General features: G+C 35.6%; 1 protein-coding gene and 1 non-coding gene across 2 annotated transcripts in view; both read right to left on the bottom strand.

Moving 5' to 3' along the window:
• The window catches only part of UNC5D (unc-5 netrin receptor D), a 607,834-nt gene that overhangs the window by 374,387 nt on the left and 217,200 nt on the right, over window positions 1-16,247 (bottom strand). The window lies entirely within an intron of this gene.
• LOC117310082 (small nucleolar RNA SNORA18) lies at window positions 5,754-5,882 on the bottom strand. Its single transcript, XR_004524338.1, has one exon. It is a non-coding gene; the product is annotated as a small nucleolar RNA SNORA18 (small nucleolar RNA).

The following is a 16,247-nucleotide window of genomic DNA, read 5'->3' as shown; positions in this document are numbered from 1 at the left end:
TTGCCAGAGCTAGCAAATGACACCCTTCCTGGGAATGACAGGGATCTCAGATATACTTCTGTCCAACCACTCCTAGTGCAGGTAGCAAAAACGAACCTGAGAATTTAGGAAGATGCTTTCCCATGGCCCCAAGAGACTTCTGCTAAAACAAGCAGCATTACGTCATGGATACAGGGTTCTAAACCAGACATTGATTCCTAAACTTACCCAATCAGTGAAACACTTGGAATGTGTTGATTTGGGAAGAAAAGCAAGAAATATTGATACTGTTCATTCATTTGTTTTGTCATCTATTGCCGCCCACTGGCAGGCAGGAAGCAGTAAACACCAAAGGGTGAAAACATCGATCTCAGGGAAGCTGCCAATTGAGAATATCCCAACCAAATTGGGTTCCCTGCAAATTAAGAAAAGGCTACACCCTCGTGCTATTTTATTCACAGCGGCACACGGTAGATCAGCGTGCAGAATGCAGCCACTGCACTGGGACACGATGACAATCACTATTTATTGAAAGCCTGCTGGAGAGCAGACGCTATTTTAAGTACTTTTCATGTCTTTAAAGCAATCTGTGAGGTAGGTATTATTATCTACATTACCCAAACTAGAAAGAGGTCTCAGATGGTTTAATTCACTTGCCCGTGGTCACTCAGCGTGGCAAAATCAGTCCTTGCACCTGGGCTGACTCATTTACCTCTTCAGATTTCCCGCCTCTGTCTCCTTTTCTCCCTAAATGGAGCTCTCTTTACCCCCAAATACAAGCTTAGCCCCACCTTCTCTAAAGCCAGACCTGACCTCAGAATTTCCCAATATCTGATTATAACCTCATGCCCTAATTCTGGTATATGTACGTCTGTTAAATGTTCCCTACACTTGGATAAACTGATAACCCAAATTCTCTATCTCTGATTCTCTACCTTGTACGTTCTTGATCATTAACTTACTAGAGTTTTAACCTGAACTTCAACCCTGTACTTTATATCTTGCTACTTGCTGAAGACTTTGCCAAAGGCAAATTATGCAAAAGCCAGGTTAAAAGCAAATCTCCCAGTAAAGGTGGTTTGTCTGTCTTATGTTAAATAGTCTCAGCAAAAAAAAATTTTTTTAAGAAAACAAATATATATATATATATATATATATATATATATATATATATATATACACACACACACACATACATATAGATACTTGATAGCATATGTGAGTAAAAAGGCATTTAGGGTTTCCTATATATAAGGTCACCGTATATCTTTGCCTAGATAGCACAGGGAACTATAATTAGTATTTTGTAATAACCTATAAGGGAAAAGAATCCGAAAAAGAATAACTGAATCACTTTGCTGTACACTGGAAACTAGCACAACGTTGTAAATCAACTATACTTCAATTAAAAAATAAAACAAAATATACCAAGAAAACATAAAGCTGAAGAAATGAGAAAAAAAGTACTGAAAAATAAAGTAAGGACTTAAAAGGAGCCAGATATAACTATAATATCAAATAAGTTAACATATGATTCAGTATTCTGGCCTCCCCGTGAAAGAAAGATAATAAGTTTACAAACCAAGGATCCATAAGAAGATAAAAAAATCAACTGCTCAGAAGAAACCCAACTGTTCCTGATACTAAAGTTCAGAAAGCAGCAAACCATTTCTCCTTAAGGGAATTCATAAAAGGGGCACTGCAATCCCACGAACAAAGATCATAACAACATCTTTACAGTAGGCTTGAAATTTTTCTACAGGTCTCTTTCTTATAGCATCTTTTGATATTGGCTAATGACACCCTCCAAAGCATAATTCAGAAGAGAGGAAAGTGTGAGTGATTTTACAGGAAGCTAACAACGTACCATTCAGGTATGTGAATGTTGGTTCAGTCTAATCCTGGGACAGATATTAGCACACTTAATGGTCTAGAGCATTTAATGGGTATTCATCAGGCAATCATCTATCAATGTTGTGCTAGTTCCCTTAACACTGATAGATCTGGGGAAGAATATCTGTTTGTCTGTCTATTGCCAGAAAAGAACTTAGTTGATCATTCTACACAGATCAAAAGGATTACTTTTTTGTCCACTGCAGCTATATCTTACAGATGTATCATCTATTTCTTCAATGCTGAAGAGGGAATGTAATACATTAACACATCAAGAAGCCACTGATAGTAGCAAAATGTGACAGTTTTCAAGGAAACACCTAACAGTCATGCCATATGTTTAGATTTTCATAATGAAAATGATATATCCAATATCCATCCTAAGACCACGAGGGCATGCTTTGTCACTAAGAATAACCAAGCATGAAAAGGAAATATTCTTAATGAAGTTCTGTTATAGTAACTGACAGTAGTAAACAGAACAACATTCAAGTATTGCTATTAAACATGTATTTTAAAATAGTTTCACTTGCAGCCACTATGGAAAACAGTATGGAGGTTCCTCAAAAAACTGAAAATAGAGCTACCATATGATCCAGCAATTCTACTCCTGTACATATATCTGGAGAAAACTCTAATTTGAAAAGATACATGCACCCCTATGTTCATAGCAGCACTATTTACAATAGCCAAAACATGGAAACAACCTAAGTGAAGTGTCCATCTACAGATGAATGGATAAAGAAGACGTGGTGTGTGTGTGTGTGTGTTTATGTATTATTCAGCCATAAAAAAAGAATAAAATAGTGCCATTTGCAGCAACATGCATGGACCTAGAGATGATCATACTAAGTGAAATAAATAAGACAGAGCCAAATATCATATGCTATTACTTATATGTAGAATCTAAAATATGACACAAATCAACTTAATTACAAAACAGAAACAGACTCGAAGACATAGAAAACAAACTTGTGGTTACCAAAGGGGAAAGGACGGGGGGATAAATTCAGAGTTTGGGATTAGTAGATACAAACTACTATATATAAAATGAATAAACAACAAAGTCCTACTGTATAGCACAGGGAACTACATTCAATATCTTGTAGCAACCTAGATGGAAAGGAATATGAAAAAGAATACATATTTAAATGAATCACTTTGCTGTATATCAGAAACTAACACAACAGTGTAAATAAACTGTATTTCAAAAAAAAAAAAAAGTTTTACCAAAAGACTGTTAGTACTAATAAATGAATTCATTCAAATTGAAGGATACAAAAATTAATACACAAAAATCTGTTGCATTTCTACACACTAACAACAAACTACCAGAAAGAGAAATTAAGGAAACAAACCCATTTACAATTTCACCAAAAAGAATAAAATACCTAGGAATAAATTTAACCAAGGAGGTAAAAGGCCCGTACACTGAAAACTTACACTGATGAAGGAAACTAAAGAAGACACAAATAAATAAATATGTAGTCTGTGCTCATGGACTGGAAGAATTAATTGTGTTAAAATGTCCATATCACCCAAAGCAATCCACAGATTTAATTCAATTCCTACCAAAATTCCAATAGCATCTTTCATAGAAATATAATGAACAATCCTAAAGTTTGTATGGAACCACAAAATATCCCAATAGCCAAAGGAATCTTGAGAAAGAAGAACAAAGCTGGTGGCATCACGCACCCTAATTTCAAACTACATTACAAAGCTACAGTAATCAAAACAGTATGGTATTAGCATAAAAATCAGACCTATAGATCAATGAAACAGAAAAGAGATTCCCCAAATAAAACAAACCCACACATCTGTGGCCAATTAATTTATGACAAAGGAAGCAAGGATATACAATGAAGAAGGGATAGTCTCTTCAATAAAAGGTGCTGGGAAAACTGGACAGCCACATGCAAAATTATGAAAGTAGACTATCATATACCATGCACAAAAATTAAGGATTGAAGACTTGAATGTAGGATCCTTGACATTAGTCTTGGCAATGAGTTTTTGAATCTGACTCCAAAACCAAAGACAACAACAGCAGAAATAAACAAGTGGGACTACATCAGTCTAAAAAGCTTCTACACAGCAAAGGAAATAATAAAATGAAAAGGCAATCTCCTGAGTTGGAAAAACTATTTGCAAAATCATATATCTGATAAAGGGTTAATACCCAAAAACATATAAAGAACTCAATACAGTGCAATAGCAAAAACAAACAAATGAACAAAAAATCCAATTTTTTAAAAATGGGCAAAATATCTGAAGAGACATTTTACCAAAGAAGACATATAGATGGGAAACAGGTATATGAAAAGATGCTCAACATCACTAGTCATCAGGGAAATGCAAATCAATATCACAATGAGATATCACCTCACACTTGTTAGAATGGCTACCATTGAAAAGACAAGAAATAACAAGTGTCGGCAAAGAAGTAAAAACACAAAAGGGAACCTTTATGTACTGTTGGTGGGAATGTAAATTGGTGCAGCCACTATGGAAAACAGTATGAAGGTTCCTCAAGAAATTAAAAATAGAACTACCATATGATCCAGTAATTCCATTTCTGGATGCATTTTTTCAATAGCCAAGGTATGGAAACAATCTAAGTGTCTGATGATGGATGAATGGCTGTGAGATATACATATATATACCTTGAAGGCATTATACTAAGTGAAATAAGTCTGAAAGAGAAAGACAAATGCTGTATGATCTCAACTATATGTGGAATTAAACAACAGCAATGAAAACAACAGAAGGAACCCATACATACAGAGAACAGATTGGTGGTTGCCAGTGGTAGGAGACAGAGGATGGGAGAAATGGGTGAAAGGGGCCAAAAGGTACAAATTTCCAGTTATAAAATAATTAAGTCATGGGGATGTAATGTGCAGGATGGTGACTATAGTTAATAATACTATAGTGCATATCTGAAAGTTGCTAAGAGGGGAGATCTTAAAAGTACTCATTAGAAGAAAAAATATTTGTAACTATGTATGTCAACAAATGTTATCAAGACTTATTGTGATGATCACTTCACAGTATATACAAATATTGAAACATTATGTTGTACACCTGGAGATAATACAATGTTATATGTCAATTATACCTCAATAAAAAAAGAAAGGTTTGAAAATATGAGTACAGAACTCTATTTTTTAATACAGATTTATCAAAGAACCAGAAGGAAGTTCCAGGAAAAATATACATAATAATTGAAATGGAAAATCCAATGGATGAATTTATAATGGATTAGACACAGCTGAAGAGAAAATTAATGGACTAATAATTCTTTTTTTTTTAACTGATAAATGGTATTATTCCTTCCACAGAAAACATTAGAGAAACTCTGAGCCAAAAATGTACGCTGACTTTCTGCACAAAGTGTAAAGGTTTTTTTTTTTTTTTTAATTATGTGTAACACAGACAAAATTATTTAAGTCAATAAATTTTTAAGGAATTTCAAATGTTCTGATTCTTTCCACTGCCAATCACCTTAGTTCCTCCAAACTCATAACCTTCAAGATAAAATAGCCCTTTCAAAAAGAAGTTGTCATGTGAGTCAGCCCACAATTCTTTTAGTTAGGTTTCTTTGATCTCCAATGGAATATAGACACACTTCAAAATTCCCCACCTGTAACCTTCGGGATCCAATTTCCTCAAGCGATTTACTTTAGGACCATGTTTAGGGTCGGGAGATGGATCTGCCTGGTTCTGAATTTGACATCCTCTGAAAATGTATAAGATTCAATCAAATCATATTCACTCCTAAGCCATCACGCCCTAGAAGAGTACAGATTATTGGGATATGCCAATACCTACGATAAAAAAAAGTTTGACTGTTAGGTTTTTCATAGTTTACTTAGCAGCTCTGTCTTGTACTTCTTTCCCACAGATCTAACAGGTAGTTCCATGAGTAAAGGAAAGTACGCAGTTACTCTGAGGCATTTCCCACAATGTAGGTTTACAGAAAAAGCCCCATCAGGATAGACCTCGACAAGATAATTCTTAAGAAACAATCCAATAGGAAGTCCTGACAAAGATATGGAAAACAAGCTAAGGTTAGAAGACACGAAAGATAGTGTGTGAAGGTCTAACATATAAAACTTGGAGTTCCAGAAGGAGATGATTGTAGAAATAAAGGGGCAGAGGGACCCTTCAAACAAATAATGGCTGGCATTTTCCAAGAATTGCTAAAAGACACCAAAACTCAGTTCTAAGAAGCACAATAAATTTCAAATAAGACAGGGCTTCCCTGGTGGCGCAGTGGTTAAGAGTCCGACTGCCGATGCAGGGCACACGGGTTCGTGCCCCGGTCCGGGAAGATCCCACATGCTGTGGGGCGGCTGGGCCCGTGAGCCATGGCCGCTGAGCCTGCGCGTCCGGAACCTGTGCTCCGCAACGGGAGAGGCCACAACGGTGAGAGGCCCGCGTACCGCAAAAAAAAAAAACAAAAGAACATATTACCTTTAATGGTGCTCTGGATAATGTTTATATTCACCATAGATTTAAACATCTTCAAACATTTGAAACTTTATTTATATATTTAATATTATGAATACTTTAATAGTGTTACAGATAGACCTTAGTGAGCACTTAAATTACTGTTAACATCAAATATATTTAAATTATAATGTGAAGAAATAAAACATTTATATATTAAGCACTCTGATAATGTTTACAAGCTTACTAAGACTCAATTTAAAATCATGGTTCTCAAATGTAAAATAGATAGCTAGTGGGAAGCAGCTGCATAGTACACGGAGATCAGCTCAGTGCTCTGTGACCACCTATAGGGTTGGGATGGGGAGGGTGGGAGGGAGACACAAGAGGGAAGAGATATGGGGATGTGTGTATATGTATAGCTGATTCACTTTATTATAATGCAGAAGCTAACACACCACTGTAGAGCAATTACACTCCAATAAATAAATTATTAGTCATAAAAAAATCATGGTTCTAAATTAATTATTAAAATTAAAATTTTGAATAATTAAGTTAGAATTAAAGTCACAGGCTAATCTATTTTTTATAATAATCCAAATGTTAAATATTGTAGGTACAATTTTTTACAAATCCTTTTTTATATAAATATTAATACAATGAGATAAATACCTCTTTTACTTCATGATAAAACTTTCTAAGCGTTTGACAAATGCTTACTCCCAAGGAAATAATTATTTCAGTCCCCACAATGTAACCTTGGAGTTGACTTCCCAGTGTTCTACAGCTCTCAAAATGACCAGAAATTCAAGCTAAGAGGCTGACTGCACTGTTGACACCCTCAGAGGAACTCTGAACACTTTATACTTTCCACGTCTATGACTTTATAACCCCAAAGAGGCAAGTTCCAACACCTGAAATTCAAGTTTTACAGTATCTCCCCACTCACAGCTGTCTTAGATATATCATTTGATTGGATTTTAAATTTATTTGGCCCTTAAGACATATTTTCACTTTATCTTCAAAAAAGTTTGTTTCCCCTTGTACAGATTTTTTTTTTTTTACTGTTTCATAGGCTTAGAAACATTATAATGACACATTCAGTTGTATTATGGTCATCACACATGGATCTCACACAACACACAACTGTGTTGTCACAATTTCCAAGGCCATTCTTCCTAAGTCATTGTAAGGCAATTTATTTTTCCAGTTTTCCCCAGAAATGCATGAAAGAAAGGACTAAAACTTAAGAGTAAAGTCAGAAAATACGTTTTTACTACTGCAAAGTTATACCATTCCCACTCCTCTTATTCCTGAAGTGAAATGTAATCCTTACTGTCTGTATTAGCATCTGGATCATATTCAATTGTTAATGAGTTTTTTAAAATTTATCTGTTTATCATGTTTAAGATATCCAGAACAAAATTAAGATAAAATGATCTGGAGATGCCCCAATAAAATCAAGTAAAAAGCATTTTTTGACCCAAATTACTGAACCTCCTTCAAAAAATAATACTCCACAGTCTTTCCAGTTTTAAAGGTCATTGACATTTTTTAAAATAAGTTTAGCACTAGCTAATGTAAAAGAATAATGAAGGGTACTGAAAGACCGAACAAAAATCACACACACACGTGAACACACACAGGTGCATGCACACACACACACAACTTGAAGAGACCAAGGGCTGATTCCCATCCTTTCATTAATAATTGACAGCATCATTGCTCTTGGTCTAACATTTGCCAGAGAAAATATTTTAACTCTGTAACATAAATTATAGGCTTTTTTATTTGTTGGAAATTGATCTAGTAAAGAACTTTTATGACAGTTCTCAGGTACCTAACTTGCTTTCGAATTTTGGTATATCATTAAAAATACATGGTTCCTAATGAATGGGTGTATGAGCCACTTCTAAGTTAAATGTGGCACTGTAGTAGATAATTACTACAATGAGGTACCACCTCACACTGGTTAGAACGGCCATCATCAAAAAATCTACAAACAATAAATGCTGGAGAGGGTATGGAGAAAAGAGAACCCTCCTACACTGTTGGTGGGAATGTAAATTGGTACAGCCATCATGGAGAACAGTATGGAGGTTCCTTAAAAACTAAAAACAGAGCTACCACATGATCCAGCAATCTTACTCCTGGGCATATATCTGGAGAAAACCATAATCTGAAAAAAATACATGTACCCCAATGTTCATTGCAGCACTATTTACAATAGCCAGGACACGGAAGAAACCTAAATGTCCATCGATGGAAGAATGGATAAACAAGAGGGGGTATATATATACAATGGAGTATATATGGCTATATACTAAGTCATAAAAAATAATGAAATAATGCCATTTGCAGCAACATGGATGGACCTAGAGACAGTCATACTGAGTGAAGTTAAGTCAGACAGAGAAAGGCAAATATCATATGATATGGCTTATATGTGGAATCTAAAAATATGGTACAAATGAACCTATTTACAAAATAGAAATAGAGTCACAGGTGTAAAAAACAAACTTATAGTTACCAAGGGGGTAAGGGATAAATTGGGAGATTGGGATTGACATACACACACTACTATATCTAAAATAGATGACTAATAAGAACCTATAGTATAGCACAGGGAAGTCTACTCAATACTCTGTAGTGACCTATATGGAAACAGAATCTAAAACAGAGTGGATATATGTGTATGTATAACTGATTCACTTTGCTGTACGCCTGAAACAATACAACATTGTAACTCAACTATACTCCAATAAAAATTAATTTTAAAAAATACATGGTTCCTAATAAATGGTATATGAGTCACTTCTAAGTTAGATAATCACCCAAGATTTACAGCAGGAGAATCACAATTATGCAAGGGGTGAGGGGCAGGGGGAATTGAAGAGGAGGAAGGAAAATGATAATTTTATTTCTGGGAAACACTTCCTTCTCAAAAACACCAAAATTATCTAAAAAAGCTAAAAGCAACTGTTCTATATTTTCATTTACGAAGTTAAGAGATGACATTGTTACACAGCTATCACTTAAAATTAAAATAATTTTAAAACCGTTCCCTTTAATCTTCCACAATTCCCCTGCCCCCAGTAAAGATATTTTCATTTTGGAACAATTCTAAGGCAACAACTGATGGCTTTTAAAATCAAAATTAAACCACTGATCCTTATTAGAACTTGCTCTATTTTCACTAAAATGTTATTAAATTCATTTCTATATTTCAGTATTATGAGTCAGCTAATATACAAAAATCCGTATGACATTGTTTAGATTTAACTTACTATGAAATCCTAAAATTTCATAACAGTCATTATTAGGCTTTGCAATAAAAGTTAAAATTCTTCCTTTCTCAAGTCAGGTAGTAGATTTTAGTGTTTTATCCAAAGACGTATTTTAAATCCTTAATGAAAAAAAAAAATGCTAGTTTAAGGGCTTCCCTGGTGGCGCGGTAGTTGAGAGTCCGCCTGCCGATGCAGGGGACACGGGTTCGTGCCCCGGTCCGGGAAGAGCCCACATGCCGCGGAGCGGCTGGGCCCGTGAGCCATGGCCACTGAGCCTGCGCGTCCGGAGCCTGTGCTCCGCAACGGGAGAGGCCACAACAGTGAGAGGCCCGCGTACCGCAAAAGAAAAAAAAAAAAATGCTAGTTTAAAAGGTAAATTATCTTCTAAATAAAGTGAGAATAATAGAATATACTGCAAACAAAACAGACTAGAAGTCAGAAAAAAAAACCTGTTAAATAAAATTTAACTGATAAAGTTTCACTGATATAAATTAGAATATAGGGTGATTTGTCAGTGAAAATGGTTCTCTTCATTAACATGAACCCAAGAATGATTTTATATTACAATATAAACAGTTTTAGGATTTTCTTTATCCTTATGGCATCTGAATACTGATGGTTTATAAACCAATTAAATTTCTGTTCATATCCTATGCTAATAAAATACACAACTATTATTTTTCTTTTTGGAATTATCTTGTTTTTAGTACAATAAGTAGAAATCTGGAGGGAAACAAAATTAGAATATACAAAATTCTCCTAATAGGAATTAGCATCTTTGGAGGAGCCTCATATTAAATCTGGCACCACTGCCTTTAGGACACTTGAAATAATAAACTCAGCATATGTGCCCCATTACACAACTATTTTTTAACACTAGTCTTTCACAACAGAGTTGAGTAAACTTTTATGATTATATTTTTGTTGAGAGGGATTGATAGAATTTACACATTTAAACATGTATAAACGACTATTTCCTTCTTTAGGAGTTAACTGGTGAGTTTTTCTTCTTGTCTATCATTCACATCATAAACCAAGAAAGAAATTTTAGAAAATCCATATGGAAAATATATATAATTTAAGGCTCTATGTTATATCCTTAACAAATGGACTAAGAATATATACATTTTGAGATGAAAGAGGAGATTCCAAGCTACCTGTGAATATTACTGACCAAGTGGAACAATCTCATCTCTAGCCCTCATCACTACATTAGATTATCCATCCTACAATTTGCTTATTGCTATTTTTAGAGAAATTTGACGTACCAGTAGAAATTTATCATCCAAATTTTCATGTGAAAAAGATAGTCAATGAAGATAAGTTTCAGCTTTCAGACAGCCTTGGAAATCAAGTAAGTCAATTCAATTACTCAAGAGTTTATGTGCCTCATACGTGCCAACACTATTGATTGTCAAGGATATAATAATGTATAAGACATGGACACTGACCTCCAGAAATCTCACAAGTAATTTGTGAATATCCTTTCTGTTTGTGTGTTTGTTTATTTGACTACAAACTCACTATTTACGTGTGCAACCAAGTGAAACATTCTTTATTAGAGTCGTGAGAAATTAATTGTTCCTGGCACTAGACAAAGCTGCCTTGGCCTTGAAAGTGATTGCAGATCAAAAGTACTTAGGCAGGACAGCCAACTATTTGGCAAATTAAACTAAAACATTGGGAACCTTTACTCTCATGTAAATATGAAAAATACACAAAATGTGGTTTCACTGCAAGTGAGATGAGAGATGGCTTGTTATTTAACTGACAAGTGACCCATTTTCCCACGTCTTTCCATCATCAGACAATTTTTCCTTGCTTTTCTACTACCAAGCAGACGTTAATTTCATAGAATTATGCACCAACCTCAGGATGCTGTAACCCAAGGGATTCTAGTTAGAATTAAAGTATTCAGTATAAAGGGTAGTATAGCAAAAAGGGACTGGGACTTTTCAGCATCTGGGACAGTACCATAGGGCCAGAAAGAGAGGAAATATTTCATAAGAGAATGAAAATGAGAAATCTCCCAGTGGAGTGTTTCCCAAATTTTTCTGAAATGTTGAACTGTGACATAATAATATATTATTTTTTCAAAACTGGGAGAATTAACTGTTTTGGGGAGGGATAATAATAATAGACGTCTTCCTGTATGTCTGATCCTATTTTAAACATTTTACATGGCTAAACTTGTTTACTCCTCCCAACAACACTATGATGTAGGCTGGCATTACTTTCCCTATTTTATAGATAAGGGTACTGAAATTAAATGACTTGCCCAAGATCACACACCTGGTACACCGCAGATCCAGGATTCCAAGCCAGATATCCTAACTCCAGAACCTATGCTCTTTTTTTTTTTTTTTCCGGTACGCGGGCCCCTCACTGTTGTGGCCTCTCCCGTTACGGAGCACAGGCTCCGGACGCGCAGGCTCAGCAGCCATGGCTCACGGGCCCAGCTGCTCCGCGGCATGTGGGATCTTCCCGGATCAGGGCATGAACCCGCATCCCCTGCATCGGCAGACGGACTGTCAACCACTGCGCCACCAGGGAAGCCCCAGAACCTATGCTCTTAATCATTCCTCTGTGACATAATAAGGAAGACAGTTTAAGTTACAATCAATATGTTTTTAAATATTTTATCATAAAGTTCCTTTTAATACTCTATGTATTTAAAGTTAATCGTAACTTGCACAGAAAATTACTTTCTTCTATTTAACAAGTGGTCCGTGCCACTTTATTTTAAGCATAATTTATTATGACTATTATTATTTGAGATAAAGCACAACTTATAAATGATTTTTAAATTAAATATTGCATTGTATTAAGTTTGGAAACCAAACGAACATTATAAAAATGTAAAGTGAAACTTAACTATGTACCACAGTCTCAAAATAGTGTAAACCTGTTTTCAATATCTGATGTTTAGGAGTCTTGTACTTTATTCATAAAGTATAAATTTGGTATAAATTTGGTATAAATTTGTAATGTTTGTGTGTTATTTCTAGATGATGACATAATAGAGATTTTAGGGTGTTATCTTCAAGCACGTCTTCACAAATAATCCATTATATTTACAGAGGCTTTATACCTCCCAAATGAAAAGCCAAACAATATAATTTTTACTATATTTTTCTTTCTACCATTGTTTGCCAACAGCACAAAAACTAGGTCTTGACATTTTAAAAGGTAGTTTTAAGGCAAATTCAAACAAAATATTAGGTTCTGTAGTGACAAAAAATAAGATCAGTAGTTGTCATAGGCTGGGGCTGGGATTGGAATAGACCAAAAAGTGATATCAAGAAACTTTCGGAGGTGATGGAAATGTTCTTTACTTGATTGTGGTGGTATCAAAACTCATCAAAGAGTACTCTTTAAATAGATATAGTTTATTGTACGTAAATTATACTGTGATAACATTGACAAAATGGGGGGAAATTTTTATTTTATAACGTGTAGAATAAGCTTATGAAAATCACTTCTCCAAGGAATATTTTCAACCTGAAAGGTTAAATAATAAAAAATCACAATGTCACAGTAAAATAAACTCAGGAAAGGTTAAAATTCAATACATTAGAGATACTGTGGCAAAAGTATCTAAAAATTTTGACATTGACATTGTAAATAACAATTGGGCTTGAATAAATTCACCTTGGTCATCACTACAGAGGCAAAACACTAAGTTAGTAATACTCTATCCACTAAAGTATTTATATAGGAAGAACTGGTTACATGGAGAAAAATCTAATTAATTGCTCAATTTATAACCTCAGTTTATTTATTATGAAAAATCTACAGTTAAAAATCTCTGGTACAACACTTTTTGACCTCTTAATGCCACTAACCCCCACTACACCCTATTCTGCATCACCAAAGAAGAAGGGGGGATACGTAGCTTTTGAAAAACACAGTCCATATTCATGCTGACAATCATCTATGATGTGTGTTTTATACAAGGTAAATGAAGCATCAAATAGCCAACAGATTTCACTTTCATTGCTGCCATATTTTCCATTTAACTAGCAAACTGGGGCAAAGAGATGGATTTGCTACAGTTTAGCAACGTCTCCCATTCTCTCAGTGACTAATCAATTACCATATTAGATTCCTTTGTAAACTGCCTACTTTTCCAGTGATTATGTACTGCTTATCTGACGGCACTAAAGCCTTTAACAAAAAGTTAAAATAGTCAGGAGAGTAGCCACTATCTCCCCAGTGAGGGTTGGTTTCTGCAGTTGTTGTTTTTCATGAGTGAGCTACTTCCTCACTACTCCAGATTTTTGTTTTGTTTTGTGTTGCCCAAGTTAAGCGATGTTAGAAAACTGATAGCTGAGTCCTTGATGATCAAGGTTTCAACAATAACTTGTTAACTGACCTCAGGCATCCAATGAGATACATGGATATCCAACAAAAATTTTCTCTGTGTGTGTGTGTGTGTGTGTGTGTGTGTGTGGTCTATATGTGTGTGTATGTCATAGTTTCTGAACACCAGCGTGTTTTCCTTATATTGAACAACAGAAAATGTGTCCTAAGTGGGGCGCAAACGTGCCAGGAAGAAGCACCATCCATTATTCTGCAAGAAGTAGGATTAAAAATATGATGTGACATACCTTTGGGTCCCTCAGTCTAGTGTCAGTGAATGAGGAGGAAACCATATAAGCAAGTTTCTCAGCATATCATGCCATGGGATTCTGAACTACCCATCCTCAGTTCCACCTGAGAACTACACTTCATTTATCTATATCCAATATTGAGCTTCCAGAAAAGATTTAGTTTGAAAAACAAGTTGGCTGTTGCAAGTGTTTGTAAACTACAATTCCATGATACACTCACCAGACCCAGGGTACCCATGAGTTTTAGATGCATAGGTTTTAAGTTGCCCTAGCATAGAGTGCCTTGCAATTTTATTAGCAGGAAAGGGCAAATGTATCCCAGAAGCCTGTCACTTCTGAATGAGCATTCCAGAGAAAACACTGGTTTGATCAATTTGACTTCATACTAGAGATTATCAGTGAGGGCAAAATTGTCAAAGAGAACCAAGAATAAATTAATCCAGCCTGGTCAGTATACAGAAAGGGCAGGGGTTAGGAAAGCATAGTGCAGGAAGATCCTAAATGAAATAATGACATAAACAGTTTCTCCCCTGTCTACCCACATTTCATCACTATTATATCTAATATCCCACTCTTCAAAGAGCAGCATATGCCAAGGGGGAGGGGGGTGGGGGAGGGATGGAGTGGGAGTCTGGGATTAGCAGGTGCAAACTATTATACAGAGAATAGATAAACAACAAGGTCCTACTGTACAGCACAGGGAACTATATTCACTATCCTGTGAGAAACCATAATGAACTGAATCACTGTGCTGTACAGCAGAAGTTAACACAACATTGTAAATCAACTATACTTGAATAAAATAATTTTTTTTTTTAAAAAGAGCAGCATAAATCCCTTTGTCTCTCAGGGTTGATGGCAGACAAAGATATCCAGCTCTGTTTGTCATCCATCCTGCTAAAAAAGATGAGAGGTTCTTTGATGATAAAAGCATTTCAGCAAGTAGAATTTAACACACAATACAGAGGTAGTCTGAAAAATCCCTGGACTTCTCATTCTGTTTACTGGCTGGGTGGATGCTACCCGAGGTAGCCACAGGTGGGTTTTTAGAGATCCATGTTCACCCATGCATGTACATGTATGTGTGTACTCACCTGTGTATATACGAACATCCACTAGAAGAGAAAGAAGGGACTTAGGTAAGCAGACGAGAGAACCGGGCACTGAATCCCAAGCATGCCAGCATCTCTTTATATGTAGTTGCATCTAGCGGACTTGACAGAATAATTCAAAAATGAAAAAACAAGAACAAAAACAAACCTTGAAATCTACATACTCTCTCCAGCTGGAGCTGGATAACCGCCAATTTCTACCATAAGCTGCTTTGTCAATGCAAGAGGAATAAAGCAGGGAAGATGTATCTCATCTTTAGTGGAGCCACGTGACTGTAAGAATCAACTCGTCCATCATGTTCCATCACTGAGAAATTTAGTAAACAGTAGCAGAGTAAGAGTCGATAAATGGGCTTGCACAATACCTTGGCTTTTACTTGCTGTGCTTTTAATTTGGTAAATAAATGCCTTCCATTGGGTGCGCACCCTAGAGGCCAGGCAATGATGTGGATTAAGTAGTCTGTTGGCTCTGCACAGTGGAATGCATCTCAGAGGTCTAGCTCACTATAATGGTCTGGACCATTCAGCCGAAATCTCCCTGCTGTTTAATTTCAAACACTAAAAAGGGGCATGCAGGGGCAACAAGACTCAGAAGTTAAAAATACCACTTTTTAATAGTTTTAAGTCTGCTCCCTGTACAAGAAAGAGATAGATGCCTTCAAGGTAAGAATACAAGCATAAGGATGCTTATAGAAGACCTTCAGAGGATCGTTTACTTATTATATTAAGTTAACCTGAAAACAAGTCTGCTAGTGTAATACCAGAAAGCAATATTTAGCAAAGGAAAGATCCCACTGTTCTCCTACTTGGTTTCACAAAAGTAATACAAGAAGTTTTCTGCACGATTATTTTCTACATTGTGAATTCTACGATCACTCAGAGGAGAAAAGAAAACCTTCACAGAGGTT

The sequence above is a fragment of the Tursiops truncatus genome, chromosome 21, assembly GCF_011762595.2.
Source record: "Tursiops truncatus isolate mTurTru1 chromosome 21, mTurTru1.mat.Y, whole genome shotgun sequence".
In the NCBI taxonomy this organism is placed as follows: domain Eukaryota; kingdom Metazoa; phylum Chordata; class Mammalia; order Artiodactyla; family Delphinidae; genus Tursiops; species Tursiops truncatus.
The sequence above is the reverse complement of the archived record's forward strand: the minus strand, read 5'-3'. Positions and strand labels throughout refer to the sequence as shown.